This window comes from Artibeus jamaicensis, unplaced genomic scaffold, assembly GCF_021234435.1.
Source record: "Artibeus jamaicensis isolate MK-2021 breed Jamaican fruit bat unplaced genomic scaffold, CSHL_Jam_final contig_3126, whole genome shotgun sequence".
Taxonomy (NCBI): Eukaryota; Metazoa; Chordata; class Mammalia; order Chiroptera; family Phyllostomidae; genus Artibeus; species Artibeus jamaicensis.
Window position 1 is genome coordinate 10671137 of NW_026521723.1, and position 14735 is coordinate 10685871.

At 49.7% G+C, this 14735-nt stretch overlaps 1 protein-coding gene across 7 annotated transcripts in view; it reads left to right on the forward strand.

Annotated features, from left to right (window-relative positions):
- The window catches only part of BOC (BOC cell adhesion associated, oncogene regulated), a 70314-nt gene that overhangs the window by 14294 nt on the left and 41285 nt on the right, over positions 1-14735 (forward strand). The gene's annotated exons all lie outside the window — the stretch shown is intronic.

Genomic DNA, 14735 nt, shown 5'->3' on the forward strand with positions numbered 1-14735 from the left:
AGATGAGGGGTGTTACCTTCCCCGCGAGCTGGGGAGTTGTGGCCTGTCTCTCCCGAGGGAAGGATGTCATTCACGGAAACCCGTGAGCACCAGCGCCTGCCTCTCTTCAGTCACCTGAAGTTTCGCACCGAGCTCTCCCTGCTCATCCAGATGCCCAGCAGTGAGCCCTGCTGAGGGCAGCACCTGTGCGTGCCTCTTCAGGAGTTTTCCACATGGGCCCGGAGACATGTCCGTGACCATTCAAGACTGGCCTTTCAATTGCTCAGTCCACAGGTTACTGAGCACTATAAGATACTTATAACCTAGCTTCTGAATGTTTCCCGAATCCAATCAAGAGGGTCTTTCCACGTGGAATTGCATTGCCCACGTTCTCTCACTAGATGAGTGCTTGGCTCAGAAGTAAGCGCTAGAGGGTCACCGTTATTACCATCATGGTTATTATTACTTTGGCTTGGATGAGCTGCTGATTTGTGATTCTTTCCCAAAAGCCCCTATTCTTAGAAGATTTGGCTACTTAAAACGTTTTGTCAATTATAGTATATTTGAGGGTTTTGTAGGTAGACACATGGAGGCCCAGAGGAAAGGGATGGGCTTTCACCTGGACCTCGAGGCCCATGCACTTGGTTGGCCCTGCAGTCAGGGAAAAGCCAGGCTGAGCTGGGGACATGTGATTGGTGAGACACGCTCAGGGTCCTAGGAAGGGCCTGTCCTGGACTCCTGGACAGGGCATGGGAGGCAGCCGGCTGGCTCCAGACTCCCTGAGACAGAGAGACAGGGAGATGGGCTCCTCAGGCCTCCTCTGGCTGCAGCCAAGGGTCCCCTTTCAGGGGTGGGGCTGCCTCTCTGTCCCACCTCTGGGGAGCATTTGAAGGTCTAAGTGGGGGCATACCCCGTCACCTGCCAGAACCTGGGCACCTACTGCCTGATCCAGCTGATGTGGGCTAAGCAAGTAGACAGTGGGAGGTGTGATGGTGGAGGGTGGGGACGTTCCTGGAAGTTGGCGAAGGATTAGGAAGATTTAGGAGGATCTTGTTCTAGTTATGTTATTGGGGGGCCGGGGGGAGGAATTATTATTATCTGCTTATTGAAAATCTCAAACACACAAAAGCAAAAAGAATACCACAAACCCAATGTACCCATCACCCAGATTCAACAATTATCAACACACACAAAGGGGTTTTTAAGCTACTACTCTGTTTTCATCTCTGCGCTCCGTATGCCACATGGGACAGGGATGGGTGCCACCGGGGTGCCCTATTATAAAGAAGTGGCGGTCTGGTCTTCCCACCCTTCCTAGCAGTGGTGTGGAAAGGAAGGGCCACCAGCCAAGGCTACTCAGGTTTGATTCCCAGTTGCTCCAGTGTGCTGGGATATTTCTGTGTCTTGCCCCACCAAGTTGTCGAGCTCTTAGAGAAGCTTGAACTTTATCTTTGGATTCCCCAGCCTCGTGTGGACTGGGTGGTCAGTAAGTGTTTGTGGATTTGTGAGGCAAGTGATTCCATGAGGCGGGGTGGGTTCCGTCTGGACAGGTTTGAGAAATGTGAGTACTTAGCTTTCCATTTCGGGGAGGACAAGGGGCAAATGATGGGATTCAGAGTTGAGTAAGGGGCTGTTACATGAAGCCTGCAGGATCCTGAGTGGGTGAAGCGTTAGGTGTGATCCTTCTGCAGTGCAGGGGCTCCTGGTTTTGCAGAAAAGGACACAGTCAGCAGTGAGGGAGAACGGAAGTTGGGGTCGGAGCTGCTGTCTGCCTGGGCCCCAGATCCAGGCATCTGCCTGCCTCGGGTGTGGGGGGGACAGGATGCTGAGAATGAGGCTCCAGTTCCAGACCCGTTTTTCTGGGTGGCCACAAGCAGCCAGCAAGCTGCCTGCATCGCCAGGGCCCACGTGTCATTCCAAGTGCTGTTTTATTCATTTTGCAGTTGGCAAGGAACAGGCTCCTCCAAGTGTGGGGAATGGAGTCCGCTTCCGGCCCTGGGAGTGCTGGCAGTTTGGCTGCTCTGGCCCCTCTGGGCAGTGGTGGGGGGTTAAAGGGTGTGAAATGGGGTGTCCCAGAAACATGAGGGGCGTTGCTGCCAACACTTGCCCTCAGCTCTGACCCCCTGTGCAGCCAGCAGGGGCCTGGGGCAGGACATGACAAACCCCCGGGAGGTCTTCAGGCCCTCACTTTCATCAGGGACCTGCCCCTCCCACTCCCTGCCTGGTCTTTTTCAGTTCAAACTTCCAGCGCTGTCCTCCCCTCCCATACACGCACGATGCGTGTGTGTGAGTGTTTTAATTTTTATTCTTGGCAGGAGTTAAGACACAAAATGGATTTGGAAGGAGATGAAACCAGTCTGGGTATATGTTGGGCAGCAGCAGCCTCATTCCTGGAGTGGGAGGGCCGAAGAGAGGGGAGGGGCTGGGTGGGACCCGAGTCTCTGAGGTGGGGGTGGGGAGCTGTCTTCTCCCCAGTAGGGATCCAGCTGAAAATCCAACTCCTTGGGGAAGGCCAGCAGCTGGGGGCTGAGCTGTTAACCCTTTGGGATGTCCGGCTCCAGTGATGGCAGAGCCCTGTGATGTGATCTGGTGTTAAGTGGACAGCGGACCCCTGGGAGGCCAACACCTGTCTCACTCCCTGGCGGTCTGTGAGCCCCTGCAGACTGCTCTGGCTTTGTTAAGGAAATCACTGGGGGCTTTCAGGTTTTGATGTGCAAGCCTTAAAATGCACATATGCTTTGGAAATCTCTAGGCTCCTGCTCACCTGCTGGGAGCCGGTGGCCCCAGACAGCAGGGGGGCTCCTCCAGGGACCTGTTTGAGTCTTGCCTCTGCTGCTGTGGAGCCTGCCTTGGCCTCCAAAGAGCGTGCTCTTTGCAGTGGTGGCCTCCTCTTGGGTTTTAATTTTTATCTGAAGAGGAGAAAAACAAGGGTCAAATAGTCCAGGAGATATCTGGGGAAATCTAAGAGAATCTTCGAGAAAATGTCTTATTCTGTAAAATCAATGCGTGAAACGAAAAAAATAATTAGCTTTAAAAATGACGAGAATCTCTTTAAGATAATACAGTCAGGAGCATTTTAATGCAAAATTCTCAGTTCCAGTCGTGGTATATCCATGCACTCAGGACATTTTTGGTAGACGTTCCTAATCAGAATGACCTCCAGGCCCATGGCAGATGCACCCAGTGCTTTCCGACCCTGGCTACACATTCCAGTTTCCAGGAAAGAGTTTAAAACTACAGACTGATTGCGTCTGGGCCCCACCTCCAGAGGTTCTACCTTAATTTGTCTGAGGGGCTGCCCAAGTTTTTGGTGAGTTTTCGAGTCCCCAGCTGATTCTTCTATGCAGCCAGAGTTGGGAACCTACGTTCTAATGCTTATTTAAGAACAGAAGGAAGATGAGAGGGGCCGGATTTAGAAGTGGGAGAATTTTATTGTCTCTCATACACGATGGTGCATATAACTTGGAGCCAGACTCAAAGTGCCGCTGCCAACTTTTGGATGGGGTTTAGGCCTTCGGGCCTCGACTGACTCTGGGCGGGGTGGGCACAGCGCATCTTCAGGATGCATTGTGGGACTCGCCAGCCTAACTTCTCCAGAAACATGGTAGCTGGTGCACGACTCCATCTCAGACTGTTTTATTTTTTTTCCCAGCCTTTTTCAGCTCCTCTGTTAGAAAACAGTTCCTCGCCTATCTATTTAAATCGCTCAGGGACCACACAGCCAGCAGGCAGGGGAAGCAGGTGAGCCCTGGCTTTGTGTCCTTCACTTGAGCAAGATGCTTAATCTCTCTAAGCTTCAGTGTCTGCATCTGTAACATGGGGATGACAACTCTACCTACTCCGTAGTCTTTAGAGGTTAGACAAGACAACACACATGCATTGCCTCACACCCAGTAACACACAGGTGGTCAAATGCTTTTCTTTGTTTTGTGCTATGATTGGTTATTTCTTCTAATAAGAAATTTGCCTTAGTCTCATCTTACAACAAAACCTGGTGTGTTACAGTCACTAAATCTCAGTGACTTATAATTCCATTTACAGCTCAGTTAGATTAGGAAATCAGTAATTTGGCAGGAAAAAAGGCAGCCTGTCAATGTCAACATACGCAACATGATCATTTCAGCAAACGAAGTGCTGGATGGATATTTCATACATCTTACTAAAAAAAGCAATAACCTTGATTCGTGAAGGCTAGTAACAGAATATTAAATGTTTTCATATTTTCCCCCAAACAGTTGATCCTATTGTGTGTAAACCACAAAACCCTGGAATTAGGGGAGGAATCCTTTATAAGCCTGAGGAGTGGGGTGCTGGGGAGAGACACAGGAAAATATTTAGGTGGGACAGTGGACAAAGGGTGACATGTTTTGGCTCAGGGGTCATTGGGAAATAACACCTCCACACCCATGGGAAGTTAAAATACTGTGTGATGACATCATGATATTTGGGAGTAGCTTTTAAAAAATTTTGCCTTTTTAATGACGAAAGTGGTAGCATACCCCACTGAACATTTCTGAAGTGTTTAATGTAAAAAGTGCAAATCTCCTAATCCTCAGATATAATTGTTGTTAACATTTGTTTCTTGATATTTTCCTGTGACAGTCCAAAGAACTACGTACCACATATTTCTGTGTCATTTTTTATTTGCAGAAATGGGATTTGTGTTGCTTTACAAATTGCTTTTGGGATACGCTCCAGGAACCTCTCAGACCCACATTTCCCAAAGTGTATTTGACGAAATTCCCCTCAGTAATGGTCCTCCGGGAGAAAAGAGCAGTGCGGTGGTGAAGTCCAGGCCTGTGGTCTTGAACTCCAGGCCTGCGGTTACATGATTCAGGCTTCACTGCACATTCTGCCCTCCCCCCTCGGTGATTCACGATTAGCATATTAAAGGCTCTGAAAAGGCCTGCTGTAAATAAGCCTAATTGGCTTTTCTTAACAGGGCATTTCCTTAAATTATTTTTGCTAGCACATTTTAACATCCACGGATTTTCAGAAGCACTGTTGTAGGCATTCCCCACTGATCACCCTTCCACCTACTGCCGCTTCTCCATCTGCAACCTCGTGGGGTAGGCAGAAAAAAAAGCTCATGTATTCATTTAATCAACCAATACTTCTTGCATTCCTACTATGTGCTAAGCACCGTGATAGGACAGATGTCGGGGCTACAGTAACGAGCTAGATGGCAGGCGCTCTGGCCTCGAAGACTTGCTTCCCCGCAGCCCAGTGCTGGTGTTGGCCGCGCCGGGACGGACTGCGGGACGGGCTGCGCCTGGGAGAGGCAGAGCCTCCGCAGGGAACCTCTGCAGCTGCAGGCTGGGGTTATCCCCACCCCTCTGCTCCTGACCCTCCTCCCCAGGTCTTTCCAAGTCCCCACACTTTGCTCTGCTAAAAATAGCGGTGCCTGACCCAGCTGGCAAGATGCCGCGTGTTTGTTTTCTCTGCCTGTGCCAGCCTCGCACCAAGGCCACGGTGCTTCTCGAGTTGGGGGCAGCTAACAGGATTTGGGGGCTTCCAGCAGAAGGCAGGGATTGACAGACTGGAGCATGCTTCAGGTTTCAAATTGGTATTTATTTTAAGTTTTAGTTGGTTTAAAAGAGCTTTGTAATTGAGAAAGCTTGGGGGGGCTGGGGACAGAATGTGTATATTCTGGGGTCAGGGAGGTGGTGAAGAAAGTGTGTTTGTATGAGGTCAGATGGGAAAGAAAGTAAACTGTCAGGATTCTAAAGCACACTTAGCAGCTGGAGCCGGAGTTGATCCCTGTGAGCACACGTATGCATGGCCTTGCGCGTGCGCGTGTCTGTGTCTTAGGCGGAGTGAGAGCACGGGCCTGAGCGGGGAGTCTGGGGAGGCTGGAGTGCCCAGGTTGGGGTGTCTGGCCCCGAGGTGTTGCCTGTTCTCTTATCTCTTTTGTTGAAATACTGAGGATGAATCTACAGCAAGGTCACGCTAATGAAGATACAGTGCTCCTAAAAGTTACCCTAAAGAGAGCTATTCAAACTCAATGAGCTGCTCTCGTTTACTGAACAACGACTGTGCTGTACCAGTCGTTGGTGTAGATCAGCGGGTTCCGCCGGTGCCCCGCAAGGATTTTTAAAACACGCAACACCTGACAGGTAATACCGCCATACCTGGGGGCACTGACCTCTTTTCCCTTAGACTGTCAAAAGAAAAAAATGACAACAGCCCACGCAACAATAGCCCTCTAGTATGAATGAGTCAACATTACACGTATTTTTGTCAGATTGGCAAAAATATATAGTTTTTGGTGTCTTCCAGAATCTTATAATTTGTTTATATGCCACGAGGTGGAAAAGGTTGAAAATCACTGCTGTAGATGATTCGCTGCTGTAATCTGTCTTTCCTTCAACATCCCTGTGGGAGACAGATTTTATCGTCCTCCATCAAAGCAGCTCCACTCAAGTTTAGGGCGAGGGTTTGTTCCTTGCGGGACCGTGTAGGACCGAAGTCGTCCCTGTCACAGTGCAGTCAGACACCAGCTAAAGATGGTTGCTTCTGGTCCGCCGTCTTTAGCTCTTCAGTCATTTTACCTCAAGGCTTAGCTTTTCATTTGAATGCTTCAGTTTTTTGCCAGCATGCATGAGCCTGTCGGGGGTGGTGTGTGTGTGTGCGTGTGCACGCATGTATTGGGGTTGGAGGCAGTTTTGCCTGACATTTGCTGGAATCATCCCCAGAACCAGACAGGCCAGGAAGCAGCAGCCTGATCTCCGTTCATCCCGAGCTGCAGAACCCGAGGTGGTTTTGAGTCACATGGAGAGCGGGGTGTACCTGGTGCCATCAGTAGCTCAGTCACCCTGAGGAAGAGGCACAGAAAACGGCTGCAGATGACAGCTTAACTCGAGTTGGTCATTATGTTACCTAACAGAGTCCATCACAATAAGCCTTGTAACCCCTAACACGTCCAAAATGCCCCTCTTGTACTAAGAGAAAGCTCTCGCTTGACTATATGACTATAGTTCTCTCTCTTCTCTGCCATGACCTCCACCATTGTGTCTCAGGTCTTCATTCGTTCACTCAACAAGTGTTGGCCAAATTACTCAGAACTGTGTTAGAGCCGATCGCGTCCACTGCCATCCCTGACTCCTGAAGTCTTTGGCCTAGCAGTTCCGTGAACTGTAAATAATCTGTGCTTCCACGGGGCAAGCGCAGGACTCTCGGGGGGCAGGAGCTGGGCCCTGACCACTGCCTCCCGGAGAGCAGGTGCGGGGAGGGCCTGCCTGCCGAAAGAAGCCCGTTTTCTTGGTGCCTACTTCTCTTCTCATTCTCCTTCCCTGCCCACCTCACGCTTGGGTGCTGCAGCAGGCCTGCCTGCCCTCTCCCCTGAATAAGGACCCGAGCCAGATCTTGGAGGGAGAGAGGAGTGGAGCTAGAAGACACATCACCTTCTGCTCAAGTTCTGCTTTGCAGTAGAAGTACCCGTGGAGTTCATGATCCAAACTTCAAAGACCAGATAGAGTTAGGCTTGGAAATTATTTTGAAGGTAGTATCTACTATGAGTTTCCGCTAGGTATCCAGGAGAGAGACTTGTAAACCAATAAGTTACTATATAGTGAGAAGTGACAGTGACAAAGCTGAGGTCTAAGCAGTCCCCATAGGCTTCCACTAGCTCCAAGCCTTTTTCCTGCCTCAGCTGTGCGCTGTGATGAAGTTCCCGGACTTTGCTAGGAATGAACATGGGTGATAGAAAGGGGAATTCTTTTAGGACTTGTGAAGGGGCTATGCTGGAGGAAGGGGCTATGTTGAGCAGGGCCCGAGTGTGCACCTGTGAGTGTGCTCAAGTGTGTGACACATTTCTTTTGTCATGCTCTGATGCCTTTGCTAGCGGTCTGGTTTCTTGCCTGTACTTGGTAAAATCTGCAGTTATCTCTGACTCTGATCTGTTCTTGAGGCCACGCTGCATTTTAATTCTGGTGTAATAAAAAGATCTTGTCAAAGCTAAACGTTGACTAGGTTCCAGGTTCTCCGAGGATGGGAGACTGTGCCTCGTTTTTCTCCGTATCCCCTCTGCCCTCTGCACAGTGCAGGCGCCTGTCCCGTTTCTGGATGGTCCAGCGCAAATGCCTTTCCTTCTGTCGTGTGTGTGCTGCAGACAGAGATCCTTGCTACCGGGACGATACGTCTGACTCTTCTTGATGTTTTCAGTGTGCGCTGTCCGGGGGTCAGTGTCCCAGCCCCCTCCCCCTGAGCCTGCTTATGACAGTTAAGGTTTGTGTTCACACACAGATCACTCGTCAAATAGCGTCATTTTCCCCTTGTCCTGAGAGACAGGACCTTAGGCTGTTGAGATCTGCCTTACGTGCCGTGCAGGTCAGGGTCAGGTTTGTGTCTGTCCCTTATCTGTGCTGCCCACCCAGGCTCTAATCCACTCCTTTTACATTGGATGCTTTGTTAACTGTGAGCACCAGGATGCTCGGAAGTGACGCTCCTGTTCCCTCTGGTCACCAAGTTACTGTGTCACTTCGTTGCTTACTTCTGTGGATGTAGCCCTGGCCATGGGCTACATATAACTAGAAGCAGGTGAGTGGAAAAGAGCTGGTGGGTTTGTTGCGGCTTTGTGTGTCACTGATGATGTTGGAAGTGAGCTGCTCTCTGGGACTGGCAGTGAGGGTCACAGAGCGGGTAGAGGTATGTTCCCTTCCTAGAAAACTTTATAGCTTCTTGTCCCAAATGACCTACAGTTGGATGAGGGTCTTTCCTCTTTCTCTCTGAACAAGTAGAGGCACTAAGGTGGAATTATTATTATTATTATTATGATTATTATTATTATCCTATCAGGAGAGCGTGGAGAGGACATCAGTGGGGTGGGAGGTGGTGGGAGGGAGAGGTTTTTGGCTTGAGTGATAGGAATGGTGAGGAGTGTAGGTGGAAATGCAGAGACTGGAACCGAGTCCTGCCACACACTCAGGAGCACTGCGGGGCTCTCAGCAGAGCTCCTGTCCTACCGGGCTGTTGTGAGCCTCTGTGAAAAGCACTGTGTGAGATGTAGGTGTTACTGCTTTTTTTCAACAGAGAATATTTCTTGAACTTTTGATACATGTGTGTAGGGCAACAAAACCAGGCCATTGCTTAATTTTGTACAGTTTATAAGGAACAGTGAGCCAGAGAGATGATATCAAAGTTGTCTGGAGTTGTTCTCAAGGGACGTTAATGTAAAAGCCCACCAGGTGGCAATGCCCCCGTATGAGGTGAGACCTCAAGTGAACGGCTGTTAGGAAAGTTCCGTGACACCTGTTTCCCCCCACATTATTGCACGATTGCTACGTGTAACCTTTACTTGTATAAGGGGCTCTGCAAAACAGTGCTATCATCCTCATTTTATAGAGAGTAAACCAAGGCTCAGCTTCAGTCACTCGTCCACAGCTGCCTCCTACCTCAGGTGCAAGTGGCAGAGCTCACACGCAAACCCCAGGCTGGGGGGCTTGAGTGCCCGATCCTGCTGAGTTCCAACGGTGTCACAGAGTTCTTTTGTTAAAGAACTCTGTCTTTAACAAAAATTGAACTGTGTCCTCAAATCCTTATGTGGTGAAATATCAAGAAGGGTTTTGATAAGCTCTTTCCCTGTCTGTAAAGTGCGAACAGTAACACTCCCTGGGTGGCAAAGATGACAAGTGACAGTGCATATGAGGCCCTCAGCACTGGGCTTGCAACACAGGAGCTCACTTATTTGGTTGCTGCCTTTTTGACCTCTCTGCTCTCACCCGTCCTACCCTCCCCGCTCTCTCCACACGCCTGCACCCACCCTTTCTTACCACTCAGCAGCTTCCTCATTTCTCCGTCTCCCACCGCTCACTGCCTGCCTCCTTCCACCCTGATCTCAAGCTCGGGCCCATGCTCGCCAGGCCACACCTAATCCTTAATCCTGGTACAGTCCTGGAGTGCACTGCCTGGAGTCTGGCAGCAGAGGTCTCAAACTTAGTTAGTTACATGCTTGTTTTGGGAGAAGACATAGAAGGTAAACAAAGAAGGTCCTTGAGTGAAATGTCTCACCATAGGGGCATCGGCAGGGACCCTGACTGTGGTCCTTCCCTCCAGGGCTGCCTATACTCAACTAGGGGCCATTTGGTTTTGGAAAATACAGGCCATGGTTATAGTCCTATTCTTCTAGAACCTCAATCCCCAGTTCCACCACTGATCACAGTGTGTCTGTGTGTGTCCCTCCTGTATGTCCATGGGTCAGATTAACCTTCCTTCGCCAGCCCACATTTCTAACATGAACAGAACCTTCAATTCATCAGACATTGACTGAGCCCGCACGACGTGCCAAGGCTTTTCTCGTTGCTAGGGAAGGCCATCCTGGCTTCAGGAAGCTTATATTCCGGGGTAAGAGGGGAGAGATAAGAACAGACACAACATCAAATCCATAAATCGCTGGAAACGTTGACATAGGCATGCAAAGTGCTGTGGGAACTGGGGTGAGGAACAGTCCCGGGAGCATCGGAGTTCCCCTGATGGAAGGAAAAGAGGAGGAGACGGTGGTTCTGGCAGACGGAAGGCAGGTGGGAAAATGCCACTTGTTCAGATTTCAGGGCTTGTGGGAGGAAGACACGGGACGGTGGACTGCAGCCCAGTTACCCAGGGCCTGGGAGGAGTCGGAGCTTCATTTAATCACACTCAGTGGAGGAGAAATCAGAGGAGGAGAAACAAACAAGCTGGTTTGCTGCCTCAAGAGAGGGGAAATGACTCATAATTCTTTCACATTTTCAAATCAGCTGCTTTTTATTTGTTTCATATTCTCACTGGGTCTCACTCAACAGCTTGCTGGCTTTTTACAAAATGAGATCGATGGTTTTTTTCCTTAACATCTTTTAAACACTTTTCTTTATAATTATCATTTTTAATGGCTGCTTAATGGTTCGCTTATTATGCCGTAATTTACTTACGGGCGTATGGTAGAATGAAAAGACAAGGGGTTTAAAGTTAAGTGCACCCGGTTCAAATCCCGACTCTGATTTACCATCTGTGTGACCTTGGACAAAATACCTAGTCACTCTGAGCTTTAATTTCCTCACTTATAAAATGAATTGATCATGCGCCTACCTTGACAGGGTCATTGCGAGAATTGCATCATATTAGATGAATTGTGGATTATGCCCTGTGGAAGGTGCTTGCTCAATGAAGGGAAGTTGCCCATTTTTAGTCTTCACTGCTGTTGAGCTTGATACTGTGGAGAAAAGGCAGGCGGTGACCCACAGGCTGACCAGGTGGGGTGAGGAGGTTCAGGGAGCCAGTCTGAGAGCACCGGACCTGTGGCTGTCGAACCCCTGAAATGTGGCTCGTCTGAACTGGGATGTGTAGTGAATATGAAATAAACACCACATTTAGAAGACTTAGTATAAAACAAAACACAAGATACCTCATGAACAGTTTTTGTATTTTGTGTTGAAATGATAATATTTTAGATGGACTGTGTTAAAAGGTATTATTAAAATTATTTTTACTTGTGTTTTCATTGTAGCTACTATAGATTTTTTAGATGATATGAGCAGCTTGCCTTGTCTTTCTCTGGCTGCTGGTGCCAGAGTCAGTGTCCCCAGGACTGACCCAATCCTGGGGTGGGGAATCGGGGAGAGCCGGGAGCCAAGATCAAGTCCAAGTCTGCGCAGCTGATTGGGCGGTGAATGTCAACATAGTTTTAGGGAAGACAAGAGTAGATGAGTTCGAGTGTGTGTTTTTATAAACAGGTCATGAGGGGGTATTCTCTGAGCAGTGAAATGAAAGGCAAGCATTTGGTGTAGACCAGAGTAGCTGTCCCTGCCTTCTTGAAGAGTTGGCCATCCTGGCTCTCACCCCATCATGCACTTCCGTGATAAGATAACCGACCAAAGTGCTCGCTGCAGGGAAGGCTGGGGAGCGCTCACTGCTCTGCTGCAGCACTGGCTCACAGTTGAGCTCCAGGTGTCCCCACCACTCCTTTGTGGGGCCCTCCTAGTGTGTGCAGTATGCTGGGGTCACAACAGATGGGAATGGGGCTGCACAGAAACACAGAAGTTGGAGGGGAAGGTTTCTTCTGGAGGGAGGGTAAGCGCTGTCAGTCCTGTGAGACCCTGCCCAGCCGTCTGTCTTCATCTGCTCTGGTTTGGAGTTCTCATGGAAGGGGCATTATTACTTCTTTAATAGGTTCCTAATGGATGTATTGGGTTGGCCAAAAAAGTCTACTTAGTTTTTTTCCATAAAATAGACACATTTTTCACTTTCACCAGTAACTTTACTGACTTGGATATTCTGAGTATGTCGGCTCTCTCCTGCTATTGGCCTCTAGTGGGTAGAGGCCAGAGGTGCTGCTGAACATCTTCCAGTGCGTAAGACAGCCCCACAGCAAAGGATTATTTAGCCAAAATGTCAGTAGTACCAAGGAACTTCACAAACCACTTTTGACACCTTCTTCGTACATTGCACAAATCTTTTTGCATTTCAGTTGCATTTTTGCCTTTCTTGAAATAGTAAAGCATAGTACTCCGAAAATGTTATGTCTCTTCTTCCATCTTTGATATGAAAATGGCTGCACAAAAATTCACCAGTTTTGATAATAATTTTTTGAAATTCAGGCTGATATGACAGCTGTCACAATACATTCTAGCAAAATTGTTTTTGAATGAACTTAAAGACAACTAAGTGCTACTAGAGACATGGTTTGGAGAAAACCTAATGAACGTTTTGGCCAATGCAGTAAATAAATGGACAGGGTGCTGAGGTGGGTTTCTGGATGGTGTTTCAGATAAGAAAATACCATTTAGGTTTTAGAGCCAGGAGTTGAAATTGTGCTTGGCCCTTGAAAATCCATGGTACCATCTCCTGCAGGATGGTTTGGATCCAGGGCCTTAAGAATCTAAATAAAAAATAGAAGCGAAGAGATTATAAGAACTTTCATATACTCTTCTGCAGCCGGTTCCCGCTGCGGTGAGCGTAGGGAACCACAGATTTGCCATGCGTCCCTGTGAGGTAAAAAGCAAGGGAAGTAGAACATCACGTTTGGAAGGCAAAAACCAAACCACAACAAGGACCAGCTCTGCCTTGGGTCGAGCAGTTTCATCTGTCTCAGCCTGTGCCTGGCTTTGGCGCAGGACACGGCAGCTAACAGGAGGCCTCTGGGACGGACACTGGTGTCATCTTGCTGCTAAAGCTGCTGCCACCCAATTGAACCCTGATGGTAGTTGTCAGTTGGGTAGAGGTTCAAGCCTTGGCCAGCAGTAGTAAAACTATAGGAGCGTGTATATGATTTCCTCATTCATGTACTAGACGCCATACATGTGTCGTGCACCCAGGGTACTGCTGGTGCTTCAGCGGGAAGAGTCTGTGCAAGTTTTTATAGCTTTTATTTCTGCCTTGATCTTAAATTTGGGATGTGTACAGTCACAGAATGAATAATTTTGTTTCGCAAGTCAGGAACCTGATTCTTTGTTCCTTGAGGAACTCTTTAGTGTCTCAGTTACCAATTTTACTTTTCCTGAGAAGCTGGGAGAAAAGCGGCCCACACCCTTCGCACAGATTCTGCCCTCTTTCCCTTCGGAGTTCGGGGAGGAGCACCCCTGACCTCAGGGAGCCCCGAGTCCCACTTCTGGCGCATCCACTCATGACAACGCTTCATCTGCCAGGCGGCCCACTCTCCAGGCAGAGGCCCCGTGTGCCCGCGGCGCGGCCGGGGCAGACCACAGCTGTCACGTCTTCCTCAGCCACCGGTCAGCCACGGGCGGAAAAGGACCCCAACCCCGCAGGCTGGTGGGTCTTCTGCCCCCTCAGGAATTTATGTCTAAAGTGGTTTCATTTCACTGACCTGTGACTTCCCAGGGCAGCTGAAGAGCTGGGAGCTGGCCACTGGCCTGACACCTGGGGAGGAAGATGTCATTGGCTTTGTGACCTTACACTGACATGGGATTAGGGTGGAGTGGCGCTGGGGTGGCTCTGCGTAGGCGGCTGAACAAATGCGAAAGTGTCTGTGCTCCCCAGCGGCCCGTGCCCACCTGCCGCACTCTCTTCCACAGACGCACAGACTCGAGGCTGGGCACACCTGCCCACACAGAGCCACACGCTCCCTCCCCTGAGCCAATGTGCACCCCACTCTGCTCTCCCGGGAGCTCCCACTTCTCGCCTATCCCCATCCGCCTGAACCCCAGCCCAACACCACCACTACCTTCCTCACTCCTAACCCCCAGATTCAACCCTTCTGCTAGCCCAGGCCTCTGCAGGTTACTGCTCTCTGCATACCTGGTCCTTTTGAAAGGAAGAAAGAGAGAAAGAGGGAGGAAAAGCAGAAAGGAAGAGGGAAACAGAAGAACGAAGGCACCGAAGGGGCAGCGGCGCCCTGAGCTGCCTCACTGCATTACAATGAGTACGGACTCTATTAAGCTCCGTTCTGCCTGTTAGAGTTTCCCGGGGCAACACAGCCCCCATATGGCAAGCATGCAGCAGATTAGGGTAGACCCCTGGGCCTCATTGAAGGCGGGGTGGGGGTGGGTGGGGGGCTTGCCTGGCAGTTGAACCCCCTACCCACCTCCCCCTATGCCTCACACTTGACACTGCCTGTGTTTATCTAAAGCAAGGGAGGGGGGGCATTTGGAAGGTTTTTGTCCGCTCTGAGAGAAGGGGAGAGGAGGAGGCTGGAGGCAGGGTGGGGAGGCTTGGGGGGGCGGTGGAGGTGGGATGGAAAGGCAGGAGGGGAGGCTTCATAAATATTCAAGAGGAGCATGAATGGAGAGAGAAATAAAGCAGATGGAATTCGTGTTAGAGAACAGCACAAT